The 22,510-nt window shown below is 40.7% G+C and overlaps 1 protein-coding gene and 1 long non-coding RNA gene across 3 annotated transcripts in view; one reads left to right on the top strand and one right to left on the bottom strand.

Moving 5' to 3' along the window:
- Positions 1-22,510, bottom strand: part of opcml (opioid binding protein/cell adhesion molecule-like) — a 225,731-nt gene that overhangs the window by 72,052 nt on the left and 131,169 nt on the right. The gene's annotated exons all lie outside the window — the stretch shown is intronic.
- LOC112848036 (uncharacterized) lies at positions 4,893-8,463 on the top strand. Of its 2 annotated transcripts, XR_003221915.1 has the most exons (4): positions 4,893-5,352; positions 6,075-6,153; positions 6,738-6,895; positions 7,941-8,463. It is a non-coding gene; the product is annotated as an uncharacterized LOC112848036 (long non-coding RNA). The 2 variants fall into 2 exon arrangements; XR_003221914.1 differs by lacking the exon at positions 4,893-5,352 and having other exon boundaries at positions 5,806-6,153.

Here is a 22,510-nt window from a genome sequence, read left to right as displayed (position 1 = left end):
TTTGACCTAGAAAAAAAAAGTAACATGTCCAAATGCGATATTCCTATATATCTTTCCCTATATGACTTTATGTTGTCAATACAAACAACTGCAATAAGAAAGTTTTATAAAGCTCTGTAGAACATTGTTATCTCTTTGACAGCCAAAGGTTCAAAGCAACAGAACTTGGCCAGTAGCATTTTGCAAACATATGTAAATCCAGATTTATAGCATTATCAATCTGTAAAATGTTATCTTTGATTTAGTGGACTTTTCGGCTTTGTGACATCTGAAAATTTTGCCTGTATTGGGTCTGTGGAACTCAATACTATATCAGAGTCATTTTTATAGCTTTAACACTTTTATACACTTAACTGACACAAAGTCAAAGTCAGAAAGTCAGGAATGTACCAAAAAAGACCAACAGATCAGAAAGACCAACACAAGGAGTTTCTTGATCACATGTAGTTTAAAGATGTAGTGTAAAACCAAGGGGTGTCTTAGTGCTAAAGTCTACAGACAAACCACATCAGATTATTTTTTAGTCTATGCTCCAACCTGTGACCACATCTTTTGAGTAAGGACAATGTATGTATGGTGTGGTATGGTGGCTAAATTCAACTTAGAGACAAGCTGAAGAGTAAGAAAGGGGACCAGGTTAAGGTAACATGAATAACATGACTTCTTTATTTGGCTGGCTGATACAGGTTGATAGTATTTTAACAGAAAATTGTTTTTCAGTGTTGTTAGTGTCCTTTTTAAGGGTAATAATTTGTGCCACCTTGTATTTTGTCATCTCCTTGTCATGTCAAAAATTCATCACGCATTGGTTGAGTAGTTGTCAAACAGCTAACAGATCTCAGATGTCAGTTTTTGTGAAGATGCGTGTGTGCCAACCAAGACCTTTTGCATTTATAACAACAATAAACCATGGTTCACTCCTAAACTCCAACATATTTGCAAGGCCAAGGAGAATGCCTACAGAAGCAGTGAAATATGGTATCTAACCAGATACTTACTCTGGATGGCATTACCTTGGCCTCCAGTAACACTTTATCTTGGAGTTATTATTGACCAACAAATATTTAGGACTGCTTTCTTCCATTTGCACGATATCTCTAAAATTAGAAATATCTTCTCTCAGTGACGCTAGCTAGAAAAGCTAGTTCATGCATTTATTACTTCTAGGCTCAACTATTGTAATTCATTATTATCAGTGTGTCGTAAAAACTCCACAAAAAGCCTTAAGTTAATCTGAAATGTACTGACTGGAACTAGAAAGAGAAAGCATATTTCTCCTACATTGGCTTTCCTTCACTGACTCCTTGTTAAATCCAGAATTGAATTCTGCTGCTCATATACAAGGTCTTTAATAATTAGGTAATTAATAATTAGACCTTATTGTATCATATCACCCCATTAGAGCACTTTGCTCTCGCACTGCAGGCTTACTTGTTGTCCCTAGAGTATGTAAAAGTAGAATGGGAGGGAGAGCCTTTATGTTTTCAGGCCCCTCTTCTATGGAACCAGCTTCCAGTTTGGATTCAGGAGACCGATACTATATCTACTTTTAAGATTTTTTTGCTAAAGCATATAGTTAGGGATGGATCAGGTGACCCTGAATCCTGTTGCAGTAGGTGTATGCTGCATGATACTCAAGGCATCAGGGGAATCCATGATGCCTGGTGTATTTCTCCTTTAGTCACCTTTCTCAATCAATATGTGTTAATAGACCTCTATGCATTGAAACATACTTGTTATTAATCTCTGGCTCTCTTCCGCAGCATGTCTTTTATCCTGTCTTCCTTCTCTCTCCCCAACCGGTGGTGGCAGATGGCCGCCCCTCCCTGAGCCTGGTTCTGCCAGATGTTTGTTCCTGTTAAAAGGGAGTTTTTCCTTCCCACTGACGCCAAATTGCTTGCTTATAGGGGGCTATATGATTGTTAGGTTTTTCTCTGTATGTATATTTGTAGGGTCTACCTTAGAATATAGAGCGTCTTGAGGCGACTGTTATTGTGATTTGGTCTACGAATAAAACTGAAAAAATTGAATTGATGTCATGTGTGAGAAGCAGGAGTCACATAGAGAATCAAAGACAGCAGCAAACAAACTCCTTGGATTTTGTAGTACTGATTTCAGACGCATTTAAAGAGCTCATTCATTCTGAAATACAGCACCTTTGTGGCTTCTGCTTTTATGAAACTTCTAGGTAAAACAAGACAATTAGAAATTTTTAAGTGAAATCAAACATTTGATTTATTCCAGATGTGAATAGAGAGTGTGAAGAAAATAAAGGAAACATAGCACCTCTACTCAGAGTTGTTTTAGGATGACTCTGAACCTTTGACATATGCCAACATCAAAGCCTCTGCTCCTGTGCTAACAGTCACCAAATCTATAATAGATGCTAACTCTTCCGTCATAGCAAATTATTATGCATCTGTAACATAAAAGGAATCACTGTCACTGAGTTTTCTAATCTGCCATCTTATCTCAGAGCAATAGACATCCATGACAGTTAACTTTGTCAGATTTAGTGTTCTTGTCAGGGGTTGTTGTTAATTCAGAGGCACACTCAGCTCCAAGGGAAGGAAGCAGAAAGAGATCCGAACCTTCGAGCATGAGAAATGCGATGAAACACAAAGGCAGAGGCTGTGGGTGGGGGGCTACTCATGCTCCGGTGAAGTGGAAAAAAACTAAGTTTGTTTTCCTGCTGATTGGTAGAAGGCACAACACCCTCTTTCACAGTACCAGCTTTCTCAGTTCAAAGGCACCTTTTCATATGGGACCCATTGTATGTCATGTTCCAGGATCCAGTCTAAAGTAATAATAGTAGCACTGAAGTGAAACCAAATGCAAGAGCATGATGCATAATGTAAATGTATTACCTTGTGATCAGCACTACAAACATGTTGACTAAGATAGCTCTTTAATTCCTTACAAGTACAGACTTCACATGTTCATTTTATTGAATATGGGTGGCTACCAGTGCTGGTGTTGTACCTCTTTTAGTATTTCCTGGTTAATGCATTTTTAACATCTAATAACATAATGTGGAGCTCTTTAAATTGTGACACAGCTGTACCCACTTTTACACTGTTTATGAAAAGGCAGAATATTAACATTTTTCCACCTTGAGTATAAGAGCTGACAGTGTCTCAGTAGTAGATGCTAACCAGATTATTCTTTTTGTCTTTCTCCACAAAAGAATATTTATGCTAACTTTAATTCACATGTTGACTTCTGAAAACATTTGAAATGCTACTATAGCCAGCCTTGGTGTAATTATTGTACAATCCAGCATGAATAAACAGGATGAGAAGGGCTAACGAGCAATGATGGGAACTGATAGGAATTTAGTGATTCAGATTCCATTATCAATATCACCTATCAATTGGATTCCTTACTAGTTCTCTTATTGATTCTCACTGGGTTCTCATTGGCTCCACATTGAGAGTCACCACCATTGCTAAGCAGCATATTAAACAGATTACATTTATGCAAATTAAATGGTGTGTGGTCAAATGTGCAAGTTGGAGGTATTTCCACTTATTGTAATGATCATTATTGGGGTTATTACTAAAAATAGTAATGTGTTACATGTATTGCATACAACATTTTTCTTACAAATAATGCAGTACATTACTTAATTACTTGTAGCAGTTGGAAGAATGGTGCAGCAACAGAAAATCAATGAAAAACAATCATTTTCAATCTTAATCTTTGAAACTAACCACACTTCTGAAATGTGCATGTACAAAATGTATAGAAAACAAAATTATAAGTTCTCACTCACTATTTTCTCAAGTCTGCAAAATAAGTGAAGTGTGTTCTGATGGTTGTATATTTCGGAGAACCATATTTTTGTTGGAGTCAGTAGAAAATGAATTCTGGATCTGACCTTGTGTGCCTTGTGCCTTCAATGCTCAGTGTCTGCTGCCAGCAGGAGTGTTATATCAGTAATGACTTTTGGAACCACTTCATGGGAGTCAGTACAGCAGATACTACAATTAAACTATACGGCTATATAACACATACAGGAGTTTTATAGCATTGTAGCAGTATACCATGAAAACACTGTTCCCTCATTAGGTTTATCATTCCGCATGCTGACTATGCTTAAACCAAATGCTGCCAAATCAAGACTCCTCCCCAACCACCATTAGGTATTTGAATTCATTACCATTAGACAGTGCCCTGATATTGTGCACTTTCGGTTTGTCTCAGCCGAGAAGCAAAAACTAAACCCAGAAAAATTTGCTCATTATCTATCTAAAGGATGTCGCTGGCTCACAGAAAAAGAAAAGCAGGTTTATACATTTTTAAAAAACAACTAGATCTTGCATGGACATTGGCGTATTGCCAAAGATATATGCAAAGGTTTTATCCTGGGAATTAGTTTGGGTTCAGTGATAACTTGTTTGCTCATGTTACGGCTCATAAATGTGCAAATGATCCTTCATGCAATTCAAGCCTGCAAAAAGCATGGAATTCAAGCCTGCAAATTTAAGAATACATACTTTTCAGACTAATAGAAGCTGTGCTCTGGGCATGCTAAGTACAAGTAAAGGGCTGAAAATGTTATTTATCAATAACATTGACATGCAATATTACGATATTGCATGAGTGTTATCAAGAGAAGATTATAGCTCAGCAAGTACGACCACAAATTTCTGGATCAGAATTCCAAATAGACAAAACCTTCAGTGTTAAGGTGTGGACAGATAAAATGTGTGAGGCTTCAACAAAGCCTCAATAGTTACGGGCAACCCTAAGGCATTAAGTAATGTGTCAAAACAGTCCAGTGTGGCTCTCAGCCTCAACTTACAATTCTATTCACTTCTAAAGTACAGATGAAGGGAGCTCACACCACAATTCTGCAAAATTAAATGATTGCAGCAAATATGTGTGTACACTGTAAAAACGATAACTAGTAATTGTTGATTTGAGTAAAGTTTTCAAATTAAACTGACTTAGAAATAAAACTTTCCATTTACAACCTAAAATAGCTCGTCTGCCCAACAAATTTCTTCCATTGTTGTCCTAACTAAGATTTTCTAGCGAGCATAACAAAGATTATCAACTTTTGAGTAGATTTTTTGAGTCGAGTTGGGAACCGGTGGGAAACCCCGTAGGTGACTGGCACACGTCGTGGTCTGAATAAGTTTGAACTAGACCAAACGAGTCTGAGCAGACTGTGTGATAGTGGTTTGTCGATGTGTTCTGAACTGAAAACCTGCTAAGAAACTTTGAACAAACGTGGCCAAAGTTGGATGAAACGACCATTACGGATTTTACCTGGTCTGAAGTTGGAGTGTATTATTTGACCATTTTTTGGACAGGTGCGGGAGCTGCTGCCATTTGCCCTAGCAGGTAAGCTAACGACATCTGTTATTAGGATTTTCTACAAGCGCTAGGCTGCATCCTCCTGAGGACCCAAGAGGGTGGAACGAGTAAAGCACTGAAAAAAAGCCAAACAATAACATATTTAAGTCATCTAAGGGACTTATATATCATGTTTAAGCTAGCGAAGGACCGCGCGGGGGGTTGAAAATGATATGCCAGGAGTTCGCTGTTCTCGCTGCTCTAGCGAGCCTTGAATCCCCAGCTAGCTATCGAAGCTGGTGGTAACAGACGTCTGCGAAAACGTAGAAGCATTTTTGCAAAAATGTGTTGTCTTAATAAACTGAGCAGATATTTGAAATTTACACAGCTACATTCTCGCCTGAAAATACCTTAAAAGTTTACTTTGTGACCCAGAAAGAGTAATAAGAGTAATATTAAAACTAAGTGGCTGCCGCCATTGTTTGAAACTAGATTCGGCTGGGCCGCGCTATGAATTCTGGCATAGGGTGGGCCACGAAGGATACACCTGACCCATCCTTCAAAGCTGTGGAAAGTATTGTATTGTTTTGAGAGCCTTTTTGTTGGTGGAGTATTGATTTTATGTACAATTCCACGGGTAGACGCGATCTGTACGGTCCGACTTTGCACATGCGCAGTAAGGATCGGGGAGTCCGATCCGTAACTTTTTTTTCTTGTTTTTTTTCTACATTATATTGAAATGTTTCATTATTGCAAACATTTTCTCTCAGGCGGAGAGAGGTCGTGGAGTGTCAGCCTATGGTATCTGAGGTCCAGGAGAGATGACCTGCGCTGTTTTCCTCTGAGGAGGTAAGACTGTCCTAATTTATTTATAATTTAATTATTATTCAAATTGGGCATGATTTATACTTATATTGAAGCAGTACGGTATTTGCTGGGGTAATGCATTGGCCAACTTTATTATCTTGTGCTACCACTCCAGTCAAGGCCCTTGCCAGTGTTATATTGAAATCCTTACCCTGAACATTTCTGCCAGTACAAGAGTCCCCATGCTAAATCGAAATTGTGAAACAGAAAAGCAATCTCATAATTTTGACTTAGCATGTATTTTTTTTCTTTTTGTGCTAGAAATAGGACTTCTATAGTCTGAGATTGTTAGGGAAAGAATACTAAGGCAGGTCACAGAATCTGATTGGTCACAGATTTTGGTGCAACTTAGAACATAATATGTATTTTCATATTGATACTGGGTTTTGTGGGGGGTGTTTCTATTCCTGTGCAAAAGACGTATTCATGAGAGATTTTTGAAGTAGGTAGGTTTTGCTGTTGATGACACAGTCAGGCATATAACATGGTGCAGACTGTCCAAGACAGCTACCCAGGAATGTTCTGTGCTGAATAAATGACAATATTTTGGTGAATGTATTGTTTAGATATCTGAAAATTTCATCGGATCACAAGCAAAGACCTCCTGGGGACCTTCAATGCATCCCTTGACAAAGTTGTGCCTGGCCTGCTGAAACTGTACTGGTCTAAGAAGGGAGCTCTTGGTGAGGAGATGGAAGACCTCCTGGATAAACTTGATGAACAGGTGAGTGAAGTGCTCCTTTATCTGACATTTTCAGAAGAGAGTATACTTTTCTCTTAACAGAAACTGAAAAAGATGTTGGCTTCAAATAAAACACATCAGTGGATATGTCAGTAAAAATGAATGTCATGAGTCACTGCTTTGTTCTTATTTGGCAGTATTTTATTTAATTTGTAAAACGAAAGTAAAATTGTTAACATGGTGTTGTTGTTGTTTTTTGGGCGTACCTGGAGTCGAGTGTTTTAACTGATGCATGAAACGATACATTTTTAGACATAGGTTGTAACGGCCGCCGTTTTCTTTGTGAGTATTTATTACACAGCGTGCTGCGGGGAAAAGCCTGTTCTAACGTTTGAGTCTAAGGTTTATTTTTTAGCACCTGACGGCTCTTTTTTGCTTCTCATCCGTAAATACTCTGCATCTTTCACGTGATTCAGTTTATTTTGAAAAGTCTCAACAGGATCTTGAGCTTTATTGTGAAAGGTTTATGTGGAAAATAAACAAGCGGACACGAGGTGGTTTTACCGTCGTTGTTGCTAACGACAACACATAAAAACAAGCGCTTGTCCGTCTGTAGTGTGGTTATATTAAATATAAGAGAAAGAGAGAACTTTAGGAAATTAATATAGCCACTACAGTGACCATCAAAATAATGAAAAAATATTGCCGTAAACAGTTTATTTTGCGACACCACGAAACAAACGATAGCGTAAAATGAAACGATAGACGTTTTTCTATCGTCATCCGATATATATCGTTATATCGAACAGCCCTATTTTATAGTGGGGATTGCAGTTGTCATAACTTCACTCCTTTTTTTCTGCTGAGCAGCAGCTGGGCATTGTTAGTGGTTGTTCCATAGCAGAAAATATTTTTGTACAAAACTCACAAGGTGGCATTAATTAAAAGAAAATAAGCTTTTTCTTCTTAAAACCTCCATGGGTCAAACGACCAGCATGGTATAGAGGTTAAAGTTAAAATCTTTAGAAATTTGTTTTGTCTTTAGTTTTTCTTAGCTTTCAATAATTCATATTTTACTTTTCTTCAGGACACTGACATTTTGGAACCAGTGTTGAACGGTGCATCAGTTGCCATCCTCACCATCCTACAAGATGACGATGCTGATATGTCTGTGCGAGAACATGCAGTTGTGTTGGAAGGGGACATCGTGCTACAGAACATTCCAGATCTCTCTACTGCCCTGGCACACCTCTTTGGCCTTCTGTATGCCCTCAACATTGATTATCCAAAGCAGATGAGTTTTACCTTTGAAGCAATTCAGGCCATCTTATTTTGGCCTGGTCGGACAATATGAAGGTGAAGTGGATAAATCATTATTCGAAATGTAAATTTTAGTCAGATGAATCTGTATTGTTGAGAATATATGGTGAAAATTTGTCTTGTAGTATTTTAAAAGATTTGTTATAGTGTTAGTTTCCTCTTCATTGATGGTAACATTTCTAAGAACTTTTAACTTCCATAGTTCATCATAGTAAGCCTGTGTAAAATGTCAATGTCTGGGTGCATAGGCAATCGTTTGTAGCACTACCCTATTTAATGTGCAATAGTTATGTTCAGCTTTTACAAGACGGTCAGGGTGTGTGTGTATGAATTATTAAGTTGCTGGACACTTTTCTTTTTTGGTTCTGGACTCTGGAATTTTAACGTCTCTGCTGGGGTGCTCAAAGCACCCAAAAGAAACTGGCAACACGTTTTTGTTTGTTTGTTATTTCTTTTCTTTCTTTCTTTTTGTTTTTTTAACAGAAATTCACCCTACTACCCATGACATTCTGAAATGTACTGAAAAGACTGTTGAACAAAATAAATAAGCTTTTAGATAACATTGAATTGTGCTTTGTTTTATTCTATATCTATTTATTAAGTGTTTTTTCAAGTATAATAACAACATACATTTTCCTTTGTTTATATAGGTAAATTTTCAACTCACTGGAGTAAGAATTGTATGATTACTCAACAAGAATATCTGTGTTTGGTGAAGGCAGAAATACATGGCATTGAAACCAGAATTTCTTCGTTAGACTTCCAGGATTATCCTTATTAGGTGAACAAGAAGATCCAAGTTGGCAGAACTTGTAAATCTTAGTTGAGTCAACAACAGTTGGCAAAAGTTGAGAAAACTCAAAAATCTCTTGCATCATGTTGCCTTGAAATTTTACGTTTTCTCAACATTTTCTTTTTTACAGTGTATATCAAATCAAAATCAAATCGAAATGTATTTATATAGCACATTTAAAAACAACAGTTTTGATCAAAGTGCTTCACAAATTAAAAAAAATAAAAAATAAAATAAGACAAATACAACGCAAGACAAGACAAACATAGAAACCAACCAAATGATAATCAAACTATCTTACATCAAAGCCAGAGTAAAAAGATGGGTCTTTAAATGAGATTTAAAAGACTGAACAGTCTCAGAAGAGCGAATGGCAATAGGGAGGTTGTTCCACAGTGTAGGAGCTACAATAGCAAAGGCACGGTCGCCTCTGGTTTTCATTCTAGACTTAGGTTGCATTAAAAGCATCTGGTTAGAAGATCTTAGTGCTTTTATAGGATTATACAAATGAAGAAGTTCTGTTAAATAGCTAGGGGCAGTGTTATTTAAGATTTTATAAGTGAATAAAAGAATTTTAAAATCAATGCGAAATTTCACAGGAAGCCAGTGTAACTTGGCTAAAACTGGAGTCATATGATCATGCATTCTGGCACCCGATAAAAGGCGTGCAGCAGCGTTCTGTACTAATTGCAACCGGTGAAGAGAGTAGTCCAGTAGTCCAGTCTAGAGGTAATGAATGCATGAATAAGCTTTTCAAGGTCTTTGGGGGAGAGGAAAAGGCTTAGCTTTAGAAATTTGACGTAGCTGATAGAAGCTGGATTTAACCACAGTAGATTCTTATTTCACTAATTTGAAGGAACTATCCAGGAGTATCCCAAGGTCTCTTACAACGTTGGAGAGGTAGCTAGCAAGTGGGCCAAGGGTAACAGTTAGTTGGTTCAATGGCTGTCAAAGACAATAACTTCAGTTTTACTATCATTCAAGGTTATGACAGTAAACAGAGTTTTGAGATAGCCAGGTTCTCACATCATGAAGACAGTTAAACAATGTATGCAATGGATCTCTGATATTCAAACCCAAAGGGAAATAAATTTGAATGTCATCGGCATAACAGTGGAAAGAAATATTATATCCCAAGGGCAACATGTACAGAGAGAATAGCATAGGGCCCAAAACAGACCCCTGGGGCACACCACAGAGAAAAGGAGCAGAGGAGGAGGAGTATTGCCCCATTGTGATAGAGAATGACCTCTCTGAAAGATAAGATTTAAACCATGATAAGGCTGTGCCCTTAAGGCCAACTACTTGCTCTAACCTTGATAATAAAATGTTATGATCTAGTGTGTCAAACGCAGAAGTCAAATCCAGTAAGACTAGAACCATAGAGCAACCCGAGTCTGTGGTTAAAAGGAGATCATTAAAAACTCTTAGCAAAGCTGTCTCAGTACTATGTCGAGGCTTGAAGCCCGACTGGAATTTTTCAGAAATACCATTGGAGTCTAAGAAGGTCTGAAGTTGTTTATAGACCACTTTTTCCAGGATCTTTGACATAAAGGGAGGCTTAGAAATCGGTCTATAATTTGAAAGAACACTGGGGTCAAGATTAGTCTTCTTAATAACGGGTTGCACAACAGCATGCTTGAAGGCAGACGGTACGCAGCCCCAAGACAATGATGCATTCAAAATTAATAAAATACAAGGCCCAATAGTATTCAACGCTTCCTTAAAAATACGGGCAGGGAGAATATCATGTGGGGAATTGGAGATTGTTAAGTGGTCAATTATTTCCTTTACATCAGAAAGAGTCACAGCCTCAAACTGCTGAAGGACAGCAGAGCATTTAGAAGCTGGAACTTGATGTGGAACTACCGATAAAAACGGGGCTCTTAAAGTAGTAATTTTTTCAATAAAATACCTTAAAAAACTTTCACATATACATATACACACACACACACAAACACACACACATACATACATACATACACATTATACATATATATATCTATATATATATATATATATAGATATATAGATATATATAAATATATATATAAAAACACCCAGCACGCCCCTGCGGGCGGTTTATCCTTCAAGCTCGGGTCCTCTACCAGAGGCCTGGGAGCTTGAGGGTCCTGCGCAGTATCTTAGCTGTTCCCAGGACTGCGCTCTTCTGGACAGAGATGTCCGATGTTGTTCCCGGGATCTGCTGGAGCCACTCGCCTAGCTTGGGAGTCACCGCACCTAGTGCTCCGATTACCACGGGGACCACTGTTACCTTCACCCTCCACATCCTTTCGAGCTCTTCTCTGAGCCCTTGGTATTTCTCAAGCTTCTCGTGTTCCTTCTTCCTGATATTGCTGTCATTCGGAACCGCTACATCGATCACTACGGCCGTCTTCTTCTGTTTGTCTACCACCACTATGTCCGGTTGGTTAGCCACCACCATTTTGTCCGTCTGTATCTGGAAGTCCCACAGGATCTTAGGTCGGTCATTCTCCACCACCCTTGGGGGCATCTCCCATTTTGACCTTGGGACTTCCAGGTTATACTCGGCACAGATGTTCCTGTACACTATGCCGGCCACTTGGTTATGGCGTTCCATGTATGCCTTGCCTGCTAGCATCTTGCACCCTGCTGTTATGTGCTGGATTGTCTCTGGGGCATCTTTACACAGCCTGCACCTGGGGTCTTGCCTGGTGTGATAGACCCCAGCCTCTATGGATCTTGTACTCAGAGCTTGTTCTTGTGCTGCCATGATTAGTGCCTCTGTGCTGTCTTTCAGTCCAGCTTTGTCCAGCCACTGGTAGGATTTCTGGATATCAGCCACCTCCTCTATCTGCCGGTGGTACATACCGTGCAGGGGCCTGTCCTTCCATGATGGTTCCTCGTCTCCCTCCTCTTTCTTGGGTTTCTGCTGCCTGAGGTATTCACTGAGCACGCTGTCAGTTGGGGCCATCTTCGTGATGTATTCTTGGATGTTCGTTGTCTCATCCTGGACTGTGGTGCTGACACTCACCAGTCCCCGGCCCCCTTCCTTCCGCTTAGCGTACAGCCTCAGGGTGCTGGACTTGGGGTGAAACCCTCCATGCATGGTCAGGAGCTTTCTTGTCTTGATGTCAGTGGCTTCTAGCTCCTCCTTTGGCCAGCCTATTACCCCAGCAGGGTACCTGATCACGGGCAGGGCGTAGGTGTTGATGGCCCGGATCTTGTTCTTACCGTTCAGCTGACTCCTCAGGACTTGCCTGACCCTCTGCAGGTATTTGGTGGTTGCAGCCTTTCTAGCGGCCTCTTCATGGTTCCCATTCGCCTGCGGGATCCCCAGGTACTTGTAACTGTCCTCTATGTCTGCAATGTTGCCTTCTGGTAGTTCGATCCCCTCAGTTCTGACTACTTTCGCTCTCTTTGTTACCATCCGACTACACTTCTCCAGTCCGAACGACATTCCAATGTCATTGCTGTATAGCCTGGTAGTGTGTATCAGTGAATCGATGTCTCGTTCACTCTTGGCATACAGCTTGATGTCATCCATGTACAGGAGGTGGCTGACAACCGCTCCGTTTCGTAGTCGGTATCCGTAGCCAGTCTTGTTAATGATCTCACTGAGGGGGTTCAGGCCTATGCAGAACAGCAGTGGGGACAGAGCATCTCCTTGGTAGATCCCACACTTGATGGTGACTTGTGCTATGGGCTTGGAGTTGGCCTCTAGTGTTGTACGCCACATCCCCATTGAGTTCCTGATGAAGGCTGTTGATCTTGTACAATTCTAGGCATTCCAGGATCCAGCTGTGGGGCATTGAGTCATAGGCCTTCTTGTAATCAATCCAGGCTGTGCACAGGTTGGTCAGTCTAGTCTGGCAGTCTCGGCTTACTGTACTGGTGTTTTGCGCCTCTGGTATTCTTGCCTATCCCTTTCTGTGCCCCGCTCATGTATTGACCCATGTGCCTGTTCATCTTAGCCGATATGATGCCTGACAGGAGCTTCCATGTAGTACTGAGGCAGGTTATTGGTCGGTAGTTGGATGGGACCGGTCCCTTCTTGGGGTCCTTGGGGATCAGGACCGTCCGACCTTCGGTTAGCCATTCCGGGTGTCTCTCATTAACTAGCAGCTGGTTCATTTGTGCTGCCAGACGCTCGTGGAGTGCAGTCAGCTTCTTCAGCCAGTAGGCGTGAACCATGTCGGGCCCTGGTGCTGTCCAACTCTTCATACTGGAGACCCTTTCTTGGATGTCTGCCACTGTGATGGTTACTGGACCCTGTTCAGGGAGGTCGCTATGGTCTGCCCTCAGATCCACTAGCCACTGAGCATTGCCGTTATGGGTTGCGTCCTTCTCCCATATGCTCTTCCAGTATTGCTCCGTCTCCAGCCTTGGTGGTGCTGTTCTGTTATTGTTCCCTTGCCACTGAGAGTACACCTTTGCTGGTTCTGTGGAGAACAGCTGGTTTATTCTCCTGCCTTCTATCTCTCTGGTGTACCTCCTCAAGCGGGTGGCCAAGGCTGTGAGTCTTTGCTTGGCAGTTTCCAAGGCCTCAGGTATGGACAGCTTGCTGTATTTCTTATGCACCTTCTTTGTCGCACCTTTCTGCAACTCCATTAGTTGGCTAACCTCCCTTCGTGCTACTTTGCCCTCTAGCCTCCTTCTCCATGGAGGGTACTGCCCCTTGTGGCTGTTCAACTTGTAGCCAAGCATCTCACTGATCACTGCTGCTGTAGTGTAGATCAGCTTGTTAGTGTCGGTAATACATATACATACATTAGAGCTGGGCGATAGAACGATAACGATATGTATTGCAAAATAACTTTTTTCGATAGAAAAATTTAACTATTGCGATTGGCCTCATCTCTCTTTTCCTCTTAAAAGAAAAAAAAAGAACAGCCAGTCCAAATTAAGTAGCGTAGAGCCGAACCAATCACAGCCGCAGCGTCACGTCACATGACTTGTTACGTACAGCACAAGTGCCAAGGCGCACATGTGTATTTGGTGGGAAGCAGCCAGTCGGGCTGCCCAGGTAATGGTGGAAATGAGTGTGCCGACTAGAGAAAAATCAACCGAGAGCGTGAGCGAAGGTTACCGAAGAAAAAACAGATGATGGTTCCAATGCCGGAGAGATTGTCGAACGGAAAGGACATAGAAGTTCCGTAGTGTGAAAGTATTTCGGCTATTTCAAGTCTGACAAAAAACAGAGTAAATTGTGCCGAAAGCAAGTCTGGAAATACAATAAACCGGTGCATGCTCAATCTCTGACTGAAAGCGCTAATTCGTCAGGCCCCCCTTTGTTTTACAAGAAAAATGTTCGCGCCCCCCCACCGCACAAACACATCCTCCAAACACACACACCCATATTTTGCTCCATTGCGGTTTATTTCACACCTCTAACATTTAGTAAACAATTAAGCAAATACAAGTAAACAGCAATAAATTACAGGTAGTAATAAAATATACTACTAACTCTTTTACGCTGCGTCCACACCTACACGGGTATTTTTGAAAACGCAGCTGTTTCTATGCGTTTGGGTCTTTCGTCCACACGTAAACGGCGTTGTGATTCACCGAAAACGGAGATTATTTAAAACTCCTTTTTTTGCGTTTATGTGTGGACGAGGAATACAGAGTTCGTCACGCAACGACAAAGGTATGTGCCTTTTTTCACGTCACGCTGTGCGCCATGTTATTGTTTACATGAGATGAATTGCAGAATGGCAGATAGAGACAAAATACTGTTAATCTGACTATCTTCAGGTTTTACACGCTTACATATACACGCAGTTACTGTCTCTCCATTTAGAAAGGCAGAGGCATCATGGTGTAATTATTGTACGTGTAGTTGTTTTTTTTTCCTGTGTAATAATTTTCAACATTGCTATCAATACATTTTTCAAAAAATGCCTCTCTGTGCAAAATGGTTTCAAAAACAAAAACAGCTGTGGGATACTGTTAGTCCGTGATTTGAACCGGGGGAACAAATTACGGAAGGATCAGCCTGATATTATTTGTATCCTGCTGTAACTTTACTGCATAAAGAGCTAACATGTCCAAAATGTCAGGAGTAGTTAGTCATTACAAGAAGTGTTTGTGAACTAAAAATCAAGAATGTGGGATACTGTTTGTCCGTGATTTGGAGAGCCCAGCGCGTGCTCACGACGCAGGAAAAACTAATTCTGCAGGGGAGACTTACCTTGGCACTTGTGCAGGTGAAGCCAAAGGGAAGATATGCTTCACCATATTTTCTAGTCTTTGGCTTGGAAGGAAGTTGGTTTGGAAACATATTTGGCGATGCTTCATCTCCTGCTTTGCGTTTGTGTGGGAGCCCCATCAAAAACCTGTCCATTATGCTAGCAGTGTCCAAGCTTTCTTTTTTTTTTTTTTCTTTTCATACCGCGCCCCCCCTGCAATGGCCGGGCCCCACACTTTGGGAACCTCTGGACTAAAGTAACTATTAAAACTGTTTGAAAAGCTAAGCTATACAACAAGGAGAGATTGAGAATTTCCTTTTAGTTCTCAGTTTATTTGATATTGAGAAAAGTTAGTCAATATTGTCTGTTCTTCTGTAAAACAAACTAAGATTTATTTTTAGAATTAAAATTTTGTTTCTAAGTGGAATTGATAATTTAGTAGTCTGTTTTGTTTTTTCTGTTTTGAAACTTAAACGCTTTAGCGGCTGCCTTTTGTGTAGTTTGCAATATTTGCCTTTATTTATCTGTAACTGAAGTCTCATGTTCCTTAAGTACATCCACCCTGTTGAACTTATTATGGGAAATAAATATTTAAATCAAAACAAGCTGCTGATTATTTCACATTTTACTTGTGAGCAACGGCACATTTAAATCTTACAAATATAGTTATTTGGCTTATATCGTGATATATATCGTTATCGCCTGAAATGAAAAAAACATATCGTGATATGAAAAATTCTTATATCGCCCAGCTCTGACATACATACATACACACACACACACACACACACATATATATATATATATATATATATATATATATATATATATATATATATATATATTTATATATATTAGTTTTGCAGTTTTCATGATTGCTTTATAAGCGTCACTGCGTTAGTCTATAACCAGGAATTCATCACCAGTGATATTTCATTTGGTTTTATGTGGACCTGGTCACAACAACACAATGTTTGGTTCTGGAGTTGAATGCAACAGTGAGGTCAGCAGCAGCTTTTTATATTAGACTTGATATACTAATATCTGTAACATGTCTTTTGAACTTGCAGGTTCTTTATTTTCATCTAACAGAACTTGTGGACTGTTGACATTTAATTGATTTAACTGTCAGTATGCTCACCACTGATGTTCAGAAGGTTGGCAGTCCAAATTTATGCTAATAAGGCTGCACAAATAAAAACAACTGAGAGTGAGCTGTCAACCGGTCAATCCAATCTGCACATGCAAAGAAGGTCACTAGTGTATTTGTTGTATACTGGATTTTTTTCTACTGATATCTAGTGTCACCTTTGTGGTTACTAGAAACTTTGATAGGCATAAACAAAAGAAATAAAATGCTTTGGTTACAGTGTGCAGTAGATGAATACGTAGATTGCAGACATACAAGTCATAGCTTTTGGTGTAGAGGATAAAAACAAGCCATTGTTTTTAAACCATTCTGGTATCATTGTATACTGCTTAAAACAAAAAAGAAACACCCTGAAAAAACAGTAGGTGAATATTTACACTTTTATGGACTAGGTTACATATTGGGAATGAGAGGATACCTAATGAAAATTCAGTTCAAACACACCCCAAAAATCAAAGCGAGAAAAAAAATATGCTGCAGGCTAGTCTGTTTTGCTCAAATTTCATTGTAGTAACCAAGGAACCATTGCACCACTGACAATGTCTGACAATTAGTGTAAGACTTTAATCCGGATACACGATAGAGGTTGGAGTGCCAAATCTAAAACTAGTGTAAAAAAAAAACATTCCTGATTTGGGGGTTGTCTCATTGTTATCCATCTAGTGCACCTGTTGTTAATTACATTAATACCCATACAGCTGAAATTGACTAACAACCCCCTCTGCTACTTAAGTCACCAGATCAATATCCCAGGTTAACTCAGAAGGTTAAATCAAGCAGTATAGCATTAAGTGATGCTATACCCTGAACTGTTCCTTTAATTTGTTTTAGCTGTGCATATGCCATGAGTAGTTTTTGTAGTGCAAATTAACACTTTTTTAGTTTCCAGCACAAACCTAGATGAGGCTAAATAAACAAACATTAAAGTTGTTGCTCTCTTATATGGAAACAAAGGCTACGTTCACACTGCAGGTCTTAATGCTCAATTCCGATTTTTTGATCAAATCCGAATTTTTTGTCTGGTTGTTCACACTACAAATAAAATGTGACAGTAAACGCGCTCTAGTGTGAACCCTCAAAGCGGCCCGCATGCACAAAAGAAGACGTCACACACAACGCGCTCTGTTTAGACCCAGACTAAACAGTATTGTTTGACTGATGGCCCTTAATATAAAGACTTGTTTTGGACTTTACGTTTCCCAATTTTGCTTAAAGTTATAAAGTTATTTTGTTATTTACATATGGCCTAATAATTATCCTTATTGCTGTTTTACAGAGGAGCGGTGCTTCAAAGGATAGTTGCAGATTTCTGTCAGAATCTGCAGATTATACAGTACAAATAAAATGTTCACGTTTCTCCAATGTTGTCTTCCCAACAGTTTCACTAACATCTACACGGGATGGCCAGGAAGCGTTCACGATGTCTTCTCGGGCGCTTATAATTGGCATCTGTCTTGTGTCAGTGACGTAAAAGACGAATTTAATGCGGCACGACCATTCAAACAGCAGTCACTTTCTAAAACATCAGATATGTATCGGATTCAGTACCACATACGAAAGTGACCTAGGTCGGATTTGAAAATATCGGATTTGTGCTGTTCAAACGGTCATACCATGATCAGATATGGGTCGCATAGGGTCAAAAAAGTTGGATTTGATGCGCTTTCGCCTGCAGTGTGAACGTAGCCAAAAAGACCCCAAATCACAAAATGCCAGCCAAGCTGTGACACTAGCTGCAGGCAGAACACAAAGCCTGGAATCTTTCCTTTGATCTACATCAGCACAGACATGACAAACAGGTTCTCTTACCAACTTTGAATTAATGATTACTGGATACTCCAGTTTTAACTGTAACATGTAACATGTAAAACATCAGAGGACTGATATGAATGAAAGCCAGTGAAACACCATTACACAAAGCAGGAAGAATGAAAACACCACAGCTCAGGCCAAAAAGCCATCTACCTCTGTAGGTGAGAAATGGAAATCCCAGCCTCAGGGGAAAAGGGAACACTTTTAAATGTATTACACAAGCAAAGCTTAAAGGATTTACTCTCCAATTTCAGTTATCTTAATATTGTAGAATATTTCAAATGCCTCATTACTTGCATTTTGCTAGGAAGGAACAAACCTCTCTATACTATATAATGAGCCCTGAAGCTTATTAGATCAATGTGCATTGAGCTGAAAGGGTCAATGCTTTGTCTTTTTCTCTTCTTGTTATGGCAGAGAAAGGTTTGAGTCCCAATCAGAAAAACCCAGCCACATTGTTACACTTCACAAAACCAACAACAGTCAGTATAAATTGTTTTATAAATGAACTGAATGAGTCTCTCATTCTAACCTATAGGAATCCAGGTTAGGGGAACCCATATGTTTCCCTCAAATATATGACCTCTGCGGTCATTTGAATTAAAGGGTTCCCCCATGGTGGCAAACAATGGTCATGCAGAGGTAGAGCAGGGCGATATGGCCAAAAATATACATCACGATATACATTTGAAAATTTGCGATAACGATATAACTGACGATGTATTTTGTCTCGCAGAAATTATAACTCCACAACTTTACTAGCGCAAAAAAAACCCCCATCCATTTATTTTCACTTAAACAAGCAGCTGTTTTTTATGTGCATTAAAGCTATATAAAAATTTAACAGTGCAAATGCAAATTCAAATCAAATCAAATCAAATCAAATCACTTTTATTGTCACGTCACATGTGCAGGCACACTGGTACAGTACATGCGAGTGAAATTCTTGTGTGCGAGCTTCACAAGCAACAGAGTTGTGCAAAAATACAATAACGTAAAACAAGCAAAATATAAGAATGGCTAAATCTGAGTGTAATAAATATATGTACAATATAAGAGTGTATGTATTACTGGATGTGTATACTAAATATGTTTTTGTTTTTTTACGTGTGTGTGTGTGTGTGTGTATACATATTTTACAAATTAAATAGATTAAACAATAAAATAAAATATATAAAATATACAGAGGTTGGTAGTTGAGACATGTGCAAAACAAGTTGCATTTATATACAGTGTGGAGTGCATAATGTTGTTGAATGTGGGTGAGGTGTCTATGAAGTGTTCAGCAGTCTGATGGCCTGATGGAAAAAGCTGTCTCTCAGTCTGCTGGTTCGGGACCGGATGCTGCAGAACCTCCTTCCTGATGGAAGTAGTCTGAAGAGTTTATGACTGGGGTGACTGGAGTCCTTGATGATCCTCCCCGCTTTCCTCAGGCACCACTTCCTGTAGATGTCCTGGAGGGAGGGAAGCTCACCTCCAATTATTCTTTCAGCACACCGCACCACTCTCTGGAGAGCTTTGTGGTTGTAAGCGGTGCTGTTGCCGTACCAGGTGGTGATGCATCCAGTGAGGATGCTCTCAATGGCACAGCAATAGAAGGTCCTGAGGATGCGGGGGCTCATGCCGAATCTTTTGAGTCTCCTGAGAAAGAAGAGGCGCTGCTGCGCCTTCTTCACTGTTTTGTTTGTGTGTACCGACCACGTGAGATCCTCGGCCAGATGTACACCAAGGAAGCGGAAGCTGCTCACTCTCTCCACAGCAGCGCCGTTAATGGTGATGGGGGTGTGTACTTCTCTGCACCTCCGGAAGTCCACTATCAACTCCTTTGTCTTTGCGATGTTGAGGGTGAGATGGTTGTCTTGACACCAGTGGGTCAGGGCGCTGACCTCCTCCCTGTAGGCCGTCTCATCACCGTTGGTGATAAGACCCACCACTGTAGTGTCATCCGCAAACTTCACAATGATGTTGGAGTTTCTAGTGGCCGTGCAGTCGTAGGTGTAGAGTGAGTACAGGAGAGGGCTCAGTACACACCCCTGTGGAGCACCAGTGTTCAGTGTGATGGGGGATGAGGTGATGCTGCCCAGCCTGACTACTTGGCCTCTGTCAGTCAGGAAGTTAAGGATCCAGCTGCAGAGGGAGCTGCTCAGTCCTAGATCATGCAGTTTCCTGTCCAGCTTCGAGGGAACGATGGTGTTGAATGCTGAGCTGTAATCTACAAACAGCATTCTCACATACGTGTCTCTCTTCTCCAGGTGTGACAGGGCAGCATGTAGTGTCAGGGCTATGGCATCATCAGTGGACCTGTTGTGGCGGTATGCAAATTGTAGAGGGTCCAGTGAGTTGGGTAGCGCAGAGCAAACGAAGTCCCTGACCAGCTTCTTGAAGCATTTGCTCACGATGGGGGTCAGGGCTACAGGTCGCCAGTCATTCAATGAGGAGATGGTGGAGGATTTGGGTACAGGGACGATGGTGGCCATTTTGAAGCAGGCTGGGACTACAGACAGAGAGAGGGAAAGGTTGAAGATTTGTGTAAACACTCCAGCCAGCTGAGCCGCGCATGACTTGAGGACGTGGCCGGGAATCCCGTCCGGACCAGTAGCTTTGCGCACGTTCACCTTCTTGAAGCACTTCCGCACATCCTCCTCAGACACAGTGTGCGCACTGACGTGATCCGGGGTGCGCACACTGTCCGGTCTCATGGTGTTCGCTGTGTCGAATCTAGCGTAGAATACGTTTAGATCCTCACACAGAGAGGCCGTGGTCTGCGGTGTGCTGGTTTTCCCTCTAAAGTCTGCGATCATGTTTAGTCCCTGCCACATACTCCGAGGGTTGTCAAACTGTTGCTCGACTCTGTCCCTGTACTCACGTTTGGCTGCTTTGATCGTCTTCCGGAGTTGGTAATGTGCATGTTTGTAGTCCGATGTGTTCGTGGAGGCAAAAGCGGAGCTCCGTGCCGCCAGTGCCGTGCGAACATCTCCGTTAATCCAGGGTTTTTGATTTGGGAAGGATTTAACTGTTCTGGATGGGACGACATCTTCCACGCATTTCCTGATAAATCCGCAGACTGAGTCCGTGTACTCATCAATTCCTTGCTGAAAGTTTAACCAAAAGGCATTTCCAGTAGAAATGGGCTGACATATCCTGAACATAACCATGTATAATATCCACTGAAGTTAAAAAGAGGTGCTTTGCAACATTAAACTGCAGTGTGCCAAATAAAAAAGTCAAATACGTATTTTTTGGACCATAAGGTGCACGGGATTATCAGGCACATTAAGCGAAACAAAGCAGTCACATAAGTCCAACTTTATTCAACTCATTCTTCTTGCTTCCTCCATTTCCGTACCATTGATTCATCAATGCTGTATTCTATCACAGCTGCTCTATTCCCATGTTGCTGCAGTATATTAATGACTAACCTCGTATTGTGGATGGATTGTCTCAGTTGTTCTCCTGACTGAAGTTTGGTCCGACAAATGTAATCGCATCCTGCCATGCGATTGCATTTGTCTCTAACTGTCAGGAACCTTCACGTTAACTTTTATCAAGTGGAAAAGTGTTAGCGTTCATCCTCCAGCTTCACTGTTTATGTTATGCTAACATAGCTGTGTCGCTAGCGATCACGTAGTACATCATTATATACCACCTAGCCCAACTTCAGTAACCCTACAAACGTCACTGCTGTTTAGTTTCCTGTCTTCATTTATGTTGGAAGTGATAGCAGAGCTGTACGTTTGAATTTTTTCAGAAATCTCTCAGTCAGAACATGCTATGTCATGCTTAGGTAACTAGCGAAACTAGCATCTAACTCTGTTAAATGTAATAAATTCTGTTTTCATGGATGCCTGGATGTTAAACCTCATAGTTACACCTGGTAAAGCAGCAATGCTGATCGTTTTATTAAAGATGAAAGAATTTAGGCAGTTTTTAACTCTCAGTGATGCTGCAGTGTTCGTTTGACTTTGGGACCTGAAGCGGACAGAGTTTAGGACCAGATTACTCCCACATTTACGAGCACCTTAGTCCCACATATACGGCAATAACGACGGTCCGCTTGCATGTTCTACAAAAAAATGTGCTTTGTTGTGTATCTGACGGACAAACACCAAACCAGTTCCACATCACTGAAGTTGCACCATTTTTACAAACCAATTCTGGTTCATACGTTTCTCTCAACAATCTGCTTTCCCCCTTCTCATTCTCCGTTGCCGCCGTGCTTTTTCGGCCATGTGCGCATAAAAACAAAGGCACTGCGCATGCGCGTTTTACCTATATTCTATCGCGATATTTCATTTTCTTATCGTTGCCTAACATTGTACCGGTATTACCGTGAACGGTATAATATGGCCCAGCCCTATGCAGAGGCTTCCCGTGGTCTGGACCCATATTGGCCGAATGATATGTAGGCT

Source organism: Oreochromis niloticus, linkage group LG10 (genome assembly GCF_001858045.2).
Source record: "Oreochromis niloticus isolate F11D_XX linkage group LG10, O_niloticus_UMD_NMBU, whole genome shotgun sequence".
Classification (NCBI taxonomy): Eukaryota; Metazoa; Chordata; class Actinopteri; order Cichliformes; family Cichlidae; genus Oreochromis; species Oreochromis niloticus.
The sequence above is the reverse complement of the archived record's forward strand: the minus strand, read 5'-3'. Positions and strand labels throughout refer to the sequence as shown.